Raw genomic sequence first — 13,326 nt, 5'->3', positions numbered from 1 at the left:
TGACTGTTGTCATAGTGGCTTTGTGGAGTGTAGACACAAGCCTGGCACTGTCTATGAAAAAAAAAATACAGGAAAGGAGAGGTGAGTGTACTTTTTTTTTTTTTTTTAAAGGAACTTTGTTATCAATGGAAGGGAAGAGATAAAGAGAGATCTTGCAAGCATAACAAGGTGAAGGATGGCTTATATTTAGTTAGGCTGATTTTTTTTTTTAAGAATGAGAGACTTTTAAGTATGTTTTATAAGCACTGGGGAAGGAACAAGTAAAAAGAGAAAGGTTGACAATTAATGGTAAATTATAATCCTATTATTCACAGCTCCCTGTCTCCTCAACATCCTTAGTCCCCAAAGCTACAGATGGCTCGAAGAGAGATTCTCCCTGACACCAAGTGTACTTTGGGCAAACTTTTGCCTGTGCTGGTCATCCACGAGGAAAGCACTACTGAGAAATTATGCCCCTCCTGTCCCCTTCTGTCCTAGCACCAGACTGTCATTTATCTCAGCCTTTCAGGACCTGGCATTTTTAAGTGAAGCCAGCTTTATTTTCTTCAGGTAAATGCATGAGGACTTCAAGGCATCACACCCCAGATGTAGCTCCAGAGTCTGCCATGCTAAGCACAGCCATGTGCACGACTTTGAGTTCTTCAGAAGCGCCACCTCTCTCACCTCCCAGCTTCGTTGCTCAGAGCAGTCTTTCTCCGCATGTCTAGCTGGCTCACTGCTCCTCATCCTTGAGATCCTTCCCCTGAGCTTCCTCTGTCATAGCACACATCCCACTAGACTGCAAATTCCTCTTGGCAGCCTTTTCCCCCACCAGTCTAGAAGCTCTGTGAAGGGAGGTACCAAGTCTTGCTCTCTGTGTGCCCCAGTACCCAGCACATAGTAAGGCTTGCTAAATGTATGTATTCCAAATCCCCTTTCATCCTAACTCTCTTCATGGACAAAGACCTGGGCAGGGCAACAGGCTCAGAAATGGAATCCAAAGCATCGCTTTAGGTTACATCGTTTCTCTGTAGAGTCTAATTTTCTCTGGCTGCTGACTGAGGCTGCACACAGCCTGCAGACTTGGAGGCAGTGAAGACTACATCATAATAACCATCTATTAAACTTCAAAGGGAAAAAAATTAAAAACATGAATGGAACTAATTGCTGGCTGCCACAAATTGGTTTCTGGGCATTATAAATGGTTTAATAGTTGGTCTAGATACCACTGCGATAGGTCGCTGCCATTTACAGCTACAAACACAGAGAGATGCAAAGATAACCGATACAGGCTGTGGCCTCAACAGTCACAGCTCCACAGCCGCAAGGGAAGAACTGTACTTGTTTTGAGCGTTTGACATATTTATCTGCCACAAAGTAGCCAAAAATGACTCCTGTCTAACAACTACATAACCTAAAGACATGGCGCCCAGGTGAAACAAACCAAACTTCACAGACTACCCTGGCTAGGAGTCAGGATGCCTGGAGGTCAGATCAGGCTCTGAAGTAATCAGCTGTGTGCTCACAGGCCAGTTGCCTATTTTGAGTACTCAATGGGGCCTGATAGAATATAGCTCTCCGTGGGGTCCACATCCATGAATTCAACCCACCTCAGATGGAAAATATTCAAAAAGTTGCATCTGTACTGAACATGTACAGACTCTTTTTTCTTGCCATTTTTCCCTCAACAATAAGGTATAACGATTTATATAGCATTACACTGTATTGGGTATTACAAGTAACCTAGAGATGATGTAAATGGAGGAAGTGCACAGGTTATATGCAAATACTGTGTCATTTTATATCAGGGACTTGGGCATCTGTGGATTTTGGTATCCTGGGAAGGTGCTAAGATGAATCCTCTAGGGACACCAAAGGATGACTGTACTTGGGCTCATGCATTCACTTATTCATTTAATCAGTCCAGATTTATTAAATACCTGCTACATTCCTAGCACAACACTACGTACGGGGGCTACCTTGAGATTCCAGTCCGCCATAAGGCTCATGCCAAAGAACACGATGTGGTGATGCTACTGAGGTATGCACGAGTGCCATCAGGGGAGGTACGGAAGGAGTAACTAAAACTCAGCAGAGAGAAAACACGTGAAGTCTCAAGAGGGAGAGATCTTTGAATTTATCTTTAAATGATAAATACGAGTTTGTCAGGCAGGGAAGAAGGAAATGCCATTCAAAACGACAGGAACAGGGCATCAAAGATACATGAAAAAGAAATGTTTAGAGAACAGTGAGTGTTAGGTGGGTGTGGTTAGAGGAGAGGAACCTGTTAGGTTCAGTTAGGGAGGTCTGGGAGGTGTCTGGGCACTCTCTTGTGGGCAATAGGCAGTGGTACTCACACTTTAATGTGTACCAGCATTACCGGGAGGGCTTGTTAAAACACAGATTGCTGGGCCCCTCTCCCATAGTTTCTGATTTAGCAGCACTGGGGCAGGGCTTGAGGATTGGCATCTCTATTAAGTTCCCAGGTGATGCTGCTTCTGCCAGTCCTGGGACCACCCTCAGGGAGCCACTGCGCTAGGGAGTCCTCCCTTCTGATGCTTGTATGTCTGGGTCTGTTGAGGCAAGTAGTCCGCACCGCACAGAGCAGATTGGAAGGGGACAGGCTGAAGGCAGAGTGGCATCCAGGAGGCTTGCAGAGGCTCCTAGAAACAAAACTCCTGCCAACTTTCGCAACTCAAGAGTCCCTGGCTCATCTTAAACCCTAATGTTTGTTTCCTTTATTTAGCCTGTTACTGGTACCTGAAATTTTTACTAACAGCTTTTCTCATTTGCATTATGAATTGCAAATACTTCTGGAAGGGGCCGCAGATGAAACTGCAATCAGGGCTTTACTATAGAATGGTAATTTAATTATGGGAGTCTTTTCATGCAGAGCTGGATGAGATGATGGTCATTTCTAATGTGCTGGGAGGGCAGATTCACTCCTGGCTGTACCGTACCGTGATGGCACACTGTTACCCAAGTCACTTCACCTCCCCGAGTCTCAGTCTCAGTCTACTCTTTGGTAAAATTGTGGATAATAACACCTGCCACAGTGAGAAAATGTGTGTAAGAGCTTTTGGAATATACCAAGTGCTAAGCAGAAATGCTAACACATATGCGCATACACACATATATTCTTTTAGTATGTCTTTTAGCATATTGAAAACTTCAGAAGACTCTTAATGAATCTAAGGTTTGTCAGACCTGTTGGGTTGTTGCTTTGTGTGTGTATGACAGAGACCCACAGAGAGACACAGAGAGACAGAGTAAGACAGAGCAGGAGAGGTAGGAAAGGAGTGAAACAGAATATGTCAGAGTGAAAGGTGGAGGCTGATGTTAATTCCAATGTTACCATTGGCCTTTTGGTCTATATTTACAATAACTTTGCACAAGATTCCTAAGTTAAAACAGGTCAGGATTTAGAAACCTTACAGTAGGGATTTCTCCTTGTTATCAAATAGAAAAAAAAATCCTTCTTGGGTCTTTAGGGACTTCCTAGGTTCTCCCTGGATATTTGCGCTGTTTTCCACAAACCCCAAAACAGGCAGTATTGATCAGGCCCAGACTGAATGCACCTAATCCCTTTAAACAAATACATGTCTAGCCAGTTCTGGGAAACCTTTTCTTAACCTTGGTGTAATTCTCCACCTCCAGGATATTGACAGGCCAGGTTTAAAGGGCTTCTTTAACTAAATGTGATTGAAGTTTTCCTTTCATCGGGAAGGGGTGCACAGAGGATGTAACATGTTTTTCTGGAGTACCTTGGCAGGTGCACCCTGGAACAGCAAGCTATCAGCTTACCCACAAGTGAACCATTCCCCAGGTGGCATGGTTAATCGTAGCAGCTTCACCATGGTAAAAGACAAACAATGTCTTTTCTGTCTCGTCCCAAGGAAAGACGACATCTACCAATTTGTAAGAGGGTAATTTCCTAATTACCCCATGAAGTTTGTTATTTCTGGTGGGTCCTTAAATCAGGCTGAAAAGAGTGAAATCGGATCCTTCCTTTCGAGATGAAAAGCGTTATTGACAGCATCAGGTTTTCTCAGTGTCTCCCTCTACAACTGAAGGAAGAATCTGCTCATCTCCATCGCAGTAGTCTTGGAGGCAGCTGCAGCATGTGCAGGAGAAGGTCCCGAATGGAAAGGCTGGGGCTGGTGGACTAAAGCTTGATCACAACATCGTTGTTTAATTACTTGGAAAAGCTCCCTCTGGAGTGAGTGGAGGCCCCGATGGAATACATGACTCACAACATACTGACTCCTGAATGTTTTAGAAATGAAGCTTGCCTGAATTTTCGGCAGCCATTAAATTCTCCTCAAGGCATTTTGTGAAAAAAGGAGGGGTGTTCTGGTGGTGATTATCAAACCATAACCACCCTCAGCCACACCTGGGGCACTCCCAGACTGTTGGATGCTAGTCAGGAAACGAAACGAACATTTTTGTAGCACCTATCATGTGCTCCAGAACTTTTCAGCCTCCTGCCTGACTTCTTGCAACAATCCTGCGAGGCAAGTGGAATAGGGGCTGTTTCAAAGTGGAGGAAACTGAAGCTCAAAGTCCCAATTCCCAAAGGGAGGAGCTGAAGAAGAGCGCCAGCCTCACCCCATCATTCCGTGTCCTTCCAGAAGGAAGAGGCCAGCCTGGCAGCTCTCTATTTCCAGAATCTGCTTCTTTCACCTTCCTGTCTCCCACTCTGACTGCTGGGGCGCTTACACACGGGGGCCAGCAGGAAACAGAGACAAAAGGGAGAAGGTGTAAGAACAGGAGCAGGGAGGAAAACTTGGCACAACCTGGACGTGAGAAGGATTGGCGTTGCCAGGGACACCAGGGCTGGTACCAAGAACAGAGAGGGCGGTGAAATGTGGCCTTGTCCTTTCTCCAGTTCCAGAAGGGCCGGTCTGCCTCCATTCCTAGAGTCCATTGATTAACTCAACAGCTGTTTATTAAGCATCTACTATGTCCCCAGTACTTTAATGGGCACTGGGAATAGAGTAGCCATCAAACAAAACTCCCTCCCCCACGGAGCTTACATTCTAGGGGAGTTTCTTTTCAGCGGCTTCAGGCCGTCCTCTGGCGGCTTAGAATGAGGGTGCTCCCTCTGGTTCCCGTGGACACGCACAAGCGCAGACACACATGCGCTCACATATGTGCACTCACATGCACTTACCCGCGCGCGCACACGCACTGCCCCGTCTTGCCACCCCTTCTCTAGCCAAGCACCTGAAGCAGAGGCGCAGCGCGGTGGCTCCCGGATGGCCCTGAACATGTGCGCGAGGAGCAGGCCAACCCCGCGGCAGCCACCAGCGTCTCAAAGCCCGCGCGGTCGGCGGGGCGCAGCTGGGCGGTGTCCCTGGGAGAGAAGGAGGCTGCGCGGAGCCCCCCGGAGCCCCAGCCCCGCGTGGTTACACCTGCCCGCGCGCGCTCTCGGGCACAGCAGGGCTCTTCCTCCAGAGGCTTGCGGTGGAGCAGGCGGTGTCAACCCCTCCAGGCTCCCGCTGGCCCACATCCGCCACCCGCCTTTGCCTCTTAGCCCCACAGACCCACACGGGGCTTCTCCTCCCAGGCACGGCCACGCTGACTGATTCCTCCCTCCTCTACTGATTTCTGGGGCCCAGCCTGGAGGGAGAAAAGAGGGAAGGTGTCCGCTTGCTCCAGCCTTGGTGTTTGGGTGAGACGCAGGTGGAAAACAATTACAGGGCTCTTTGGAAACAGCCTCGGCCCCGGAACTGTGGCAGAAACTTGGACTCGGTGGCCTGAAACCAGGCTGAGGAGCACGGTCAGGCGGTGCGGACCTGTCCCTCGGGGCTGATTGATTAGACACTCCTTCCTTCCGAAGCCTTTTCGTCGGCTGTTTGTTTCCAAGCCTAGCAACTGCCTGCCACCACTTCTCACACATGCTTTCCCTAACGCGAGGCTGCGCGCAGGACGGCGTGCGCTTTCCTCCTCCCTCTCAACTCCTCCCATGCTCTCTCAATCTCTGGTAGGCCACTCCCTACCGGGCCACCTTTGTTTCCCTGGGCCAGTTAGCACCTTCGAGAGGTTCTCCCGTGGCCGTGCCCACCTGCCTGTCCTCTCCAGGAGAAAGAGAGAGTGGCAGGGCAGGAGGAGGGTCCCCACCTCCATAGGACAGCTGGCTTAGCTCTGCAGAGCCCCTGTGGCTGGGAGGGTGTTTGTTAGGGCCCCCCGGGGTCAGGGTACAGACAGGCTTTCTGGGCAGGTGGGCCTGCCTCAGTCCCATCCTGCACCCCCTGTGGGTCAATGTCAACAGCAAGAGACTCACACAGGGTCTGCTTCTCTCTCCTTGGCAGGTACAAGAGAACTCTGCATTTGTCTTCTGCCCACAACTTCGTTGAAGAAGTGGAGAGGCCAAGCAACTCCAAGGCTGTTTGGAAGGAAAGCTGGGCTCTGTCTCCTGGGAGAGTTGGAGGACATTTCTTCTCTGTGGAGTGTGAAGGCAGGACTGCCCTATTCCTTGTCTGCTGGTACTTGCCTCTGGGAGCCAGTGCATCTTACCTCTTTTAATTCTCACTGGCCCCCAGGGGCATGTATTACCATCCCATTTTACGGGTGAGGAGACTGAGTTTCAGAGCGTTGTTCCTGTATAGCTGTAAATATGGGAGGCCGAATAGGATGGGTTACATCACCTTCAACTAGGTTTATGGCCAATAGGAATTCATTTTCCTGGTTCTTGCAAAGCGGTGGATAAGGCTGGGAATTAGGATGCCCTCCTTCTACTCTAGTCATGCCAGTTTGGCCTCTGCTCTGTAAACAGCCCTTGTTCTTTTCTGTCTCCTAGATTCTCTCACGTAGCTTCCCCAACTTGGAATGCCACTCTCCCTCCCACCAGTTCAACTCCTGCATACCTGAAAGGCCCAGCTAACAGACCTTTCCCTGCCCTCTCTAGCTTTTGGCCATCTCTCCCTACTCTAACTCTTAACAATTGCATTCTGTGCCGTAAAATCAAACTCTTCATGCCAGTACTGCCTTTTACGATTTGCTCATTGTTTCCATTTCATTGGTCTCATTCCATCAGCCAGACTGATCCATGTAAGGGCAGGGACCGAGCACGGACACTTCCCCTAGATGCCCCACTGTTTCCAGCCGAGTGCTGCCATAAAGTTGCACTCGGTGACTCTTATTTGGCTAACATTCTAAACATGAGCCAAGGAGTCTTTGCTACAAGACAGTGAGGGGTGGTACTATTGGGCTTTCAGCCATTAATCGGCTAGCAGCAACTTCCCCTCACTGGGTGGCCAGCCTGCTGGTTCCTCCAGACTGTCAAGAAGGATTGCACCTGAGTTAGCTGAGAAAGAGAGAGCTTAGTTGTATGCTCTGTTCACACTAAGGCACCCAAGGATTACTTAGACCCGAAGCGTGGGCAGGTGTAACCACGCGGGGCTGGGGCTCCGGGGGCTCTGCAGCCTCCTTCCCTCCCAGGTATGTGATGATTCAGGATAAGTAAGTGAAATGCAAACAGTTATATACATGACAAACAATCTGGTCTAAAGTTGAAAACCGCAAGGTGAATTATTGGAGTATTTCTTTCTGGGGCCCAGCCTGGAAGGAGAAGAGAGGGAAGGTGTCCAGCTGCATCAGCTGTGGTGTTTGGGTGAGGCACAGGTTGAAAGCAATTACAGGGCTCTTTGGAAACAGCCTCGGCCCTGGAACTGTGGCAGAAACTCGGACTTGGTGGCCTGGTTTCAAATTACTGGAGTACTCTTTTTGGAGTATTTCTGTGCTTTCTGTTGAAAGTTTGAGGCTGTTCAGTGACATCATCTAAGGCCAAGTCCTTTTTCCTGTTACCTTCTCAGCATACATGAGTGGTCGTTTCTTACCTCTACAGCTTATAACATGTTTTCACATCTGTCATCCCATTTATTTCTTGCAAGACTTGGAAAGGGAATAACAGTAACAGTAACAATGCTAATAAAAATGTTGATATTTATTAAATACTTACATGTTCTAGGCATCAAGGGCACTAAGGGCTTTATGTATATGAATCGGTTTGTTCCTTACCGTTTTACAGATGCAGAAACTGAGGCACTGAGAATAATGATTTCAGACCATACAGCCTTCCCAGTGGCAAAGCCTGGGCTTGAACCAGGTCTCCTGACCTACAACTTGGCAGAGAGAGGGACAACCACCATGTCCCCTTGCCTGTGGCTGCATCCAGTGCCAATTTAACTCAGCACTTCCAGGGAGCCCCTTTCTCACTCTGGCCCCAGGCTCGTTCTTGGGGAAGATTCAGCGACTGGGTTGGTATTCTGGACTCAAGGGAGAGAGACAGGAGAACTGGGCTTAGCTTGGTCATTCCCTTAACCTCTCCAAGCCAAAATTTTGTTATCGGCAAATTAGGAATGATGGTCCTAAAATATCTGATAGGCCTGTTGGAAGCATCTCATGAGACGGCGTAAATATAAAGCACTTGTAATCAAATTCCCCTCTTCTTCCCTTTCCATGCTATTCCAGGGAGCATTGCGTGTATAGACACAGGGTTTATTGTTGAATTGACACGTTTATTTGCTGGGCCACATTCCTGAATATAAGGCAAGACCCACTGAAAGGAACTCTGACCCCTGGTATCCCCTGGGAAGGAGGCCTGTCTTCAGTATGGAAGTAAGAACTCAGAAAGTAGGTCGTGGGTGGGAGAGAGACATCTGGCTCCTTGGCCTCTTTCTCTGCAGCCTGGACCTTGTGGACTCTAGACAGGCTGGAGGATATCCTTTGCAGATAAGTGGGGCTGGGCAGAGAACCTCTCTGTGTGGGCCACAGGGTGCAGCAGTCACCTTAAGAGTTACTTGCATGTTATTCCCCATTTGAGTTACATCTTGTTTAAAAGCTCCAGCCTGGTCTCAGCCGTGCCACTGAGGACAACAGGATATTCAAGTCTGGGCTTTTGGGGTAAGTAAGAACAGCAGTGCATGCTGGTCAGCAGGGTGTGGTGCCAGCGGCATGTGTTGGTGGGAATGTCCCCAAGGCAGAGGGGGACCAAGAGCAGAGGTAGGAGATATGGCCACCCAAGTGGAGATCCTACCTCCCTGCCAGCACTCCTTTGGTCAACAAACTGCATTCCAGGTCTTATTGAAGGGGCTCTTGAGTGCTGAGAGCTCCAGGAGAGGAAGAAGATGCCTGGGCGCTGAGTAAGGAAACTGACATGGAACACCTGCCTTCCACCAGGCAGGGCTGCCGGGAACACCGTGGGCATTTTCTCACTTCGTTTTCACAATGACCCGACGAGGTAGGTGCTGTGACTTTCTCCCATGTTTGGGGAAACTTGGCCTTGGAGAGGTCAGCTGGTGCACCCCAGGGGCCAGGCCGTGGGTGACCAGGCTGGGATCCAAAGCCAGGTCTGCGGGACTCACCTGCTGATGCCGTCTCCACACACCCTGCAGTGTGCCCGGGGTGGCTTGGCCTGCTGTGGCCCTTTGTTTCTCTTTGAGACAAGGGAGGGAATGTTTACTTCACTGACTGGGATGGTGAGATCATTATCACCCTCAAAAAGCATGTATTAAATCCCTAATTGTTCATGGCACTGAGCACAGGACTGAATTATTTTGTATACAAAAATAATTAACAAAAGGACACAGACACGGTGTCTGCCTTCTGGGAACACAGGATCCCCAGCACGTGAAGGTGAACTCAAGTGCCATGCCTGTAAAGCCAAGGCCGTGGTGCCATTCTCAGGAAGCCTGATGACCTGTGTGACTTTGGGCAGTTCCTCACTCTCTGCAGGCTTTCTCCAGGCTTGCCACATGGTGAGATAATATATAGAAAGCACTTAGCAAGTGCCCAACATATACTGTACATTCTCAATCATCAACAACTATTATTACAGCCATTGGGTAGATGGTTTATACCCAAAATAGATTTAGGGATGAGGAAAAGGTTTATGGTTAAACACTTTTTTAGGGGGTGGGGGGATAGAGTCTCATTCTGTTGCCCAGGCTGGAATGCGGTGGAGAGAACATGGTTCACCTGCAGCCTCTACCTCCTGGGCTCAAGCAATCCTCCCACCTCAGCCTCCTGAGTAGCTGGGACCACAGGTGCATGCTACTGTCCCTGAGTAATTTTTAAATTTTTCTGTAGAGTTGGGGTCTCACCATGTTGCCCAGGCTTGTCTCGAACTCCTGGGCTCAAGTGATCCTCCTGCTTTGGCTTCCCAAAGTGTTGGGATTACAGGTGTGAGTGACCGTGCCTGGCCAGAAAGAAGACTCTTGATTGCTCAGTGGAGGCACTCTTTCACTACTCCACTGCTCTGCGGCTGTGGAAAGGCTACAGGGCCCTTGTTTTCCTTACAAGAAAATGTTCTCATTCTTCTGAGATAAGGAGGGCTGGGCCTTTATGGAGCAATGCTTCAAGTGTCTGTCTCTTAGTCGCTGGTCTTTAGTTCTTTATTCTGGAGAGGTGTGTGGCTTTCCTGAGGCAAAAGAGTTGAAGGAACTGTGAAATGCAGCAGGCTAGGGCCATTAGTGACCTGCATACAGTGAGAACTCAATAAGTGCTGACTGACTGGGATACGGGGTGGGAGAGGGGCCCAGTTTCCCCAGACCTACAAAGGAGCCTGCTGTCCTTTCAATATTTGCCTGAGGGACAAAACGACAGAGCCGTGAACCCATCAGGCAAGACATCTGGGGCTGCCAGGGCTGCAGATGCAGACGGAGGGTTCCCAGAGGAGCTTTCACTGTGTGAGCGTCCTGCAGTGTGCACCCTTTACGCACGGCTGCACAGGGAGTGACCCAGGAGCCGCAGTAACACAAGGGCACATCCTATGGAAAATCTCTTTTGTTTCTTCCTGGCAGAGGCCGGGTAAGACACAAGCTTCGTGCTTAATGGCCTGTCAGGGGGGAAAAAATCCACAGCAGTAGAGAGAAAAAGATTAAACTAATAATGAAACCAAACCCAAACATCACCGCCCTCCCGCCCCTCCGCCCCAGCCCACACCTGACACTGAGCTGTCTTCCAGCCAGTTCCCCTCCCAGGCAAATAATATTTATTCCATGAGGCCCTGACACACCGGTCCTCAACAAGACAATGCGTCATTGTTTCTTCTTTCCCCCCTGCAGCAAAACCATGGGCTGCAGCAGAAGACGTGGAAAGGGAAAGGAGCGAGGTTGCTGCTCTTCTGGTGGGACCAGCTCCGGGTGCTGTCAAAACAAGCCTGAGATAAGGGCGGGCGAGGGGTGGCGGGCTCAGAGATTAGCACTGCTACTGCCCAACCTGCTCAGAAACTTTCATTCTTTTAGCGAAGTTCCTGGCAGCTGTGACCACTTAAATGGCTTTTGCTTCCATTAAACAGGAGAGTCATTAAGTCACGGAGCTTAAAGCAGCTCTAAAGGGCCCAGTAGTCATTCCTCAGTGAAAAGTGCCAATTCATTGCTTGGTAGATTAAAAAAAAAACCTGGAGGTTTGCAGTCAGAGGTGAGTTTCTGTAACGTTGGGGCTGACGGTTGACCTCGAGGTGACCTTGTGCTAAAAAACGGTCTTGTGTGAGTCAAAGAGGCCTGCACTGGTGGTGCAGTGAGAAGAGGGAAGGTTCACACCACAGAGAGGAACCGGATTGTCAGTTTCCCCAGGTTCTCAGCAGCTGCCCTGTCTGTTCAGACCTGAAAGATCCAGACAGATGTCTTATCGATGTTAGGGTTTATCAATACGTTTATCAATGGGATGTATGTTGCAGGCCGATACAGTTTGTGTTTTCCCAGTCCAGGTTTACTTCCTCGTGGATCAGCCACAGCCATCAGGGGCAGGACTAGTCGCGCCTTGAAACTAGGGATGGTGTCCCTTTCTTCTTTGAGCAGTGCCTGTAGACAATTTACAGAAAGGAGGGGAACAAATGATAACCCCAGGGGCTGACCTACATTGTCCTCCCTCATAGGGGGAGCCCACCCCTCACTCAGCAATGGTCCAAGGTAGCTAAACCAGCCAGTAGGTGGGAACATCGTGACTGCTCACGAGGGCAAAATTGGCCAGGTGTGGTGGCTCACACCTGTAAGTCTAGCACTTTGGGAGGCTGAGGTGGGCAGATTGCCTGAGCTAAGGGAGTTCAAGACCAGCCAGCCTGGGCACATGATGAAACCCCGTCCCTACTAAAATACAAAAAATTAGCTGGGCATGGTGGTGCGTGCTTGTAGTCCCAGCTACTCGAGAGGCTGAGGCATGAGAATTGCTTGAACCCGGAAGCGGAGGTTGCAGTCAGCCTGGGTGACAGAGCGAGCTCTGTCTCCAAAACAAACAAACAAACAACAACAAAAAACAAAACAAAAACCAAGGAACAAGGGCAAAGTGAAAACCTATTTCTGGGGAGTACTCACTGGCTTTCCAAAAGCTTTCATTCATTCTAACTCATAATTAGGTGGAGCGAGCAGGGAAGGTATTACTATCCCCATTTTACAGCTGAAGAAACTGAGGTTCAAGAAAGTTAAGTGACACCTAAGCAAGCATCTCAAACCCCGGGACTTTTGGTTCCTAGCCTGGTGCTCTTACTACGTTAACACTGTGAGCTTTATCCTAGGTGGCTGTGGAACTCCAGGACTCAACTTCCAGCCTGGTCTCTGTCCACCTTGCCTGTGTCTCCTTTTCACTTGTCAGGACCCAGCCAGACTACCCGTTTCACTAGAGGCCTGGCACTGGAAGCCAATCAGCAGAAACATGAAAAGAGTTTTTCTCCCTGCCCATTTCACTGAGGTCAGAAAGCAGCTGCGAGAAGAATGAAAAAGTTTGGGGTGGATGTCTTTCCCTGCAAGAGAGAGTGCACCTTCCTTAAGTTGTTTTATCAGCAGTTTCACTCTTTCCTGGGGCTGACTGGGAGGAATTGATTGCATCTGCACAGAACCACGAACATAGATTGTGGGAACTGAGGTAGGACATTTGCCAAAGGGAACTCCAGGAATACTTGGCTCCCTGCAACTCCAGCGTGAGGGACATGCAGCCTCACGGCTACCCGATGGATAACCAGCGTTCTGGAAATACCACTCCGTATAAGAATTCTGGTGGGCTCTGGGATCCAGGACTAAAGAGGCTTGATCCTGGCTGGAAAACCTGGGGTAACTGGCAGTCTGGCTTATCCCATGTGGGCTTACTCAGCCTGTAAAAGTTCTATTTATTTGTTAAGGGAGGGCAGATCCATATCCCATCTGTTGACACCTGGACGGCAGAGGAGCAAGCACTGCACCGCCTTGCCCATCAGCACCCTGGCGGTGGCACTCCCTGCCAAGCTGCTGTGGTGGCTGGGAAGAACACCTGGTGGGTGAGTGAGTGATGGGAGAGCCTCCCGCTGGCAGCTGCCGACCTGTCGAGAGCCGTGATCGTCACTCAGTGGAATGGAAGGCCCAGGCAAGTAGC

The 13,326-nt window shown here is 49.5% G+C and overlaps 1 long non-coding RNA gene across 1 annotated transcript; it reads left to right on the top strand.

Annotated features, from left to right (window-relative positions):
• The first annotated feature begins 6,293 nt into the window (after positions 1-6,293).
• On the top strand, positions 6,294-11,381 carry LOC129478437 (uncharacterized). The gene is made up of 4 exons (XR_008656435.1): positions 6,294-6,552; positions 8,012-8,240; positions 9,061-9,223; positions 11,049-11,381. It is a non-coding gene; the product is annotated as an uncharacterized lncRNA (long non-coding RNA).
• Positions 11,382-13,326: the final 1,945 nt, after the last annotated feature.

Source organism: Symphalangus syndactylus, chromosome 3, assembly GCF_028878055.3.
Source record: "Symphalangus syndactylus isolate Jambi chromosome 3, NHGRI_mSymSyn1-v2.1_pri, whole genome shotgun sequence".
Classification (NCBI taxonomy): Eukaryota; Metazoa; Chordata; class Mammalia; order Primates; family Hylobatidae; genus Symphalangus; species Symphalangus syndactylus.
This window is presented reverse-complemented; position numbering and strand designations above follow the sequence as displayed.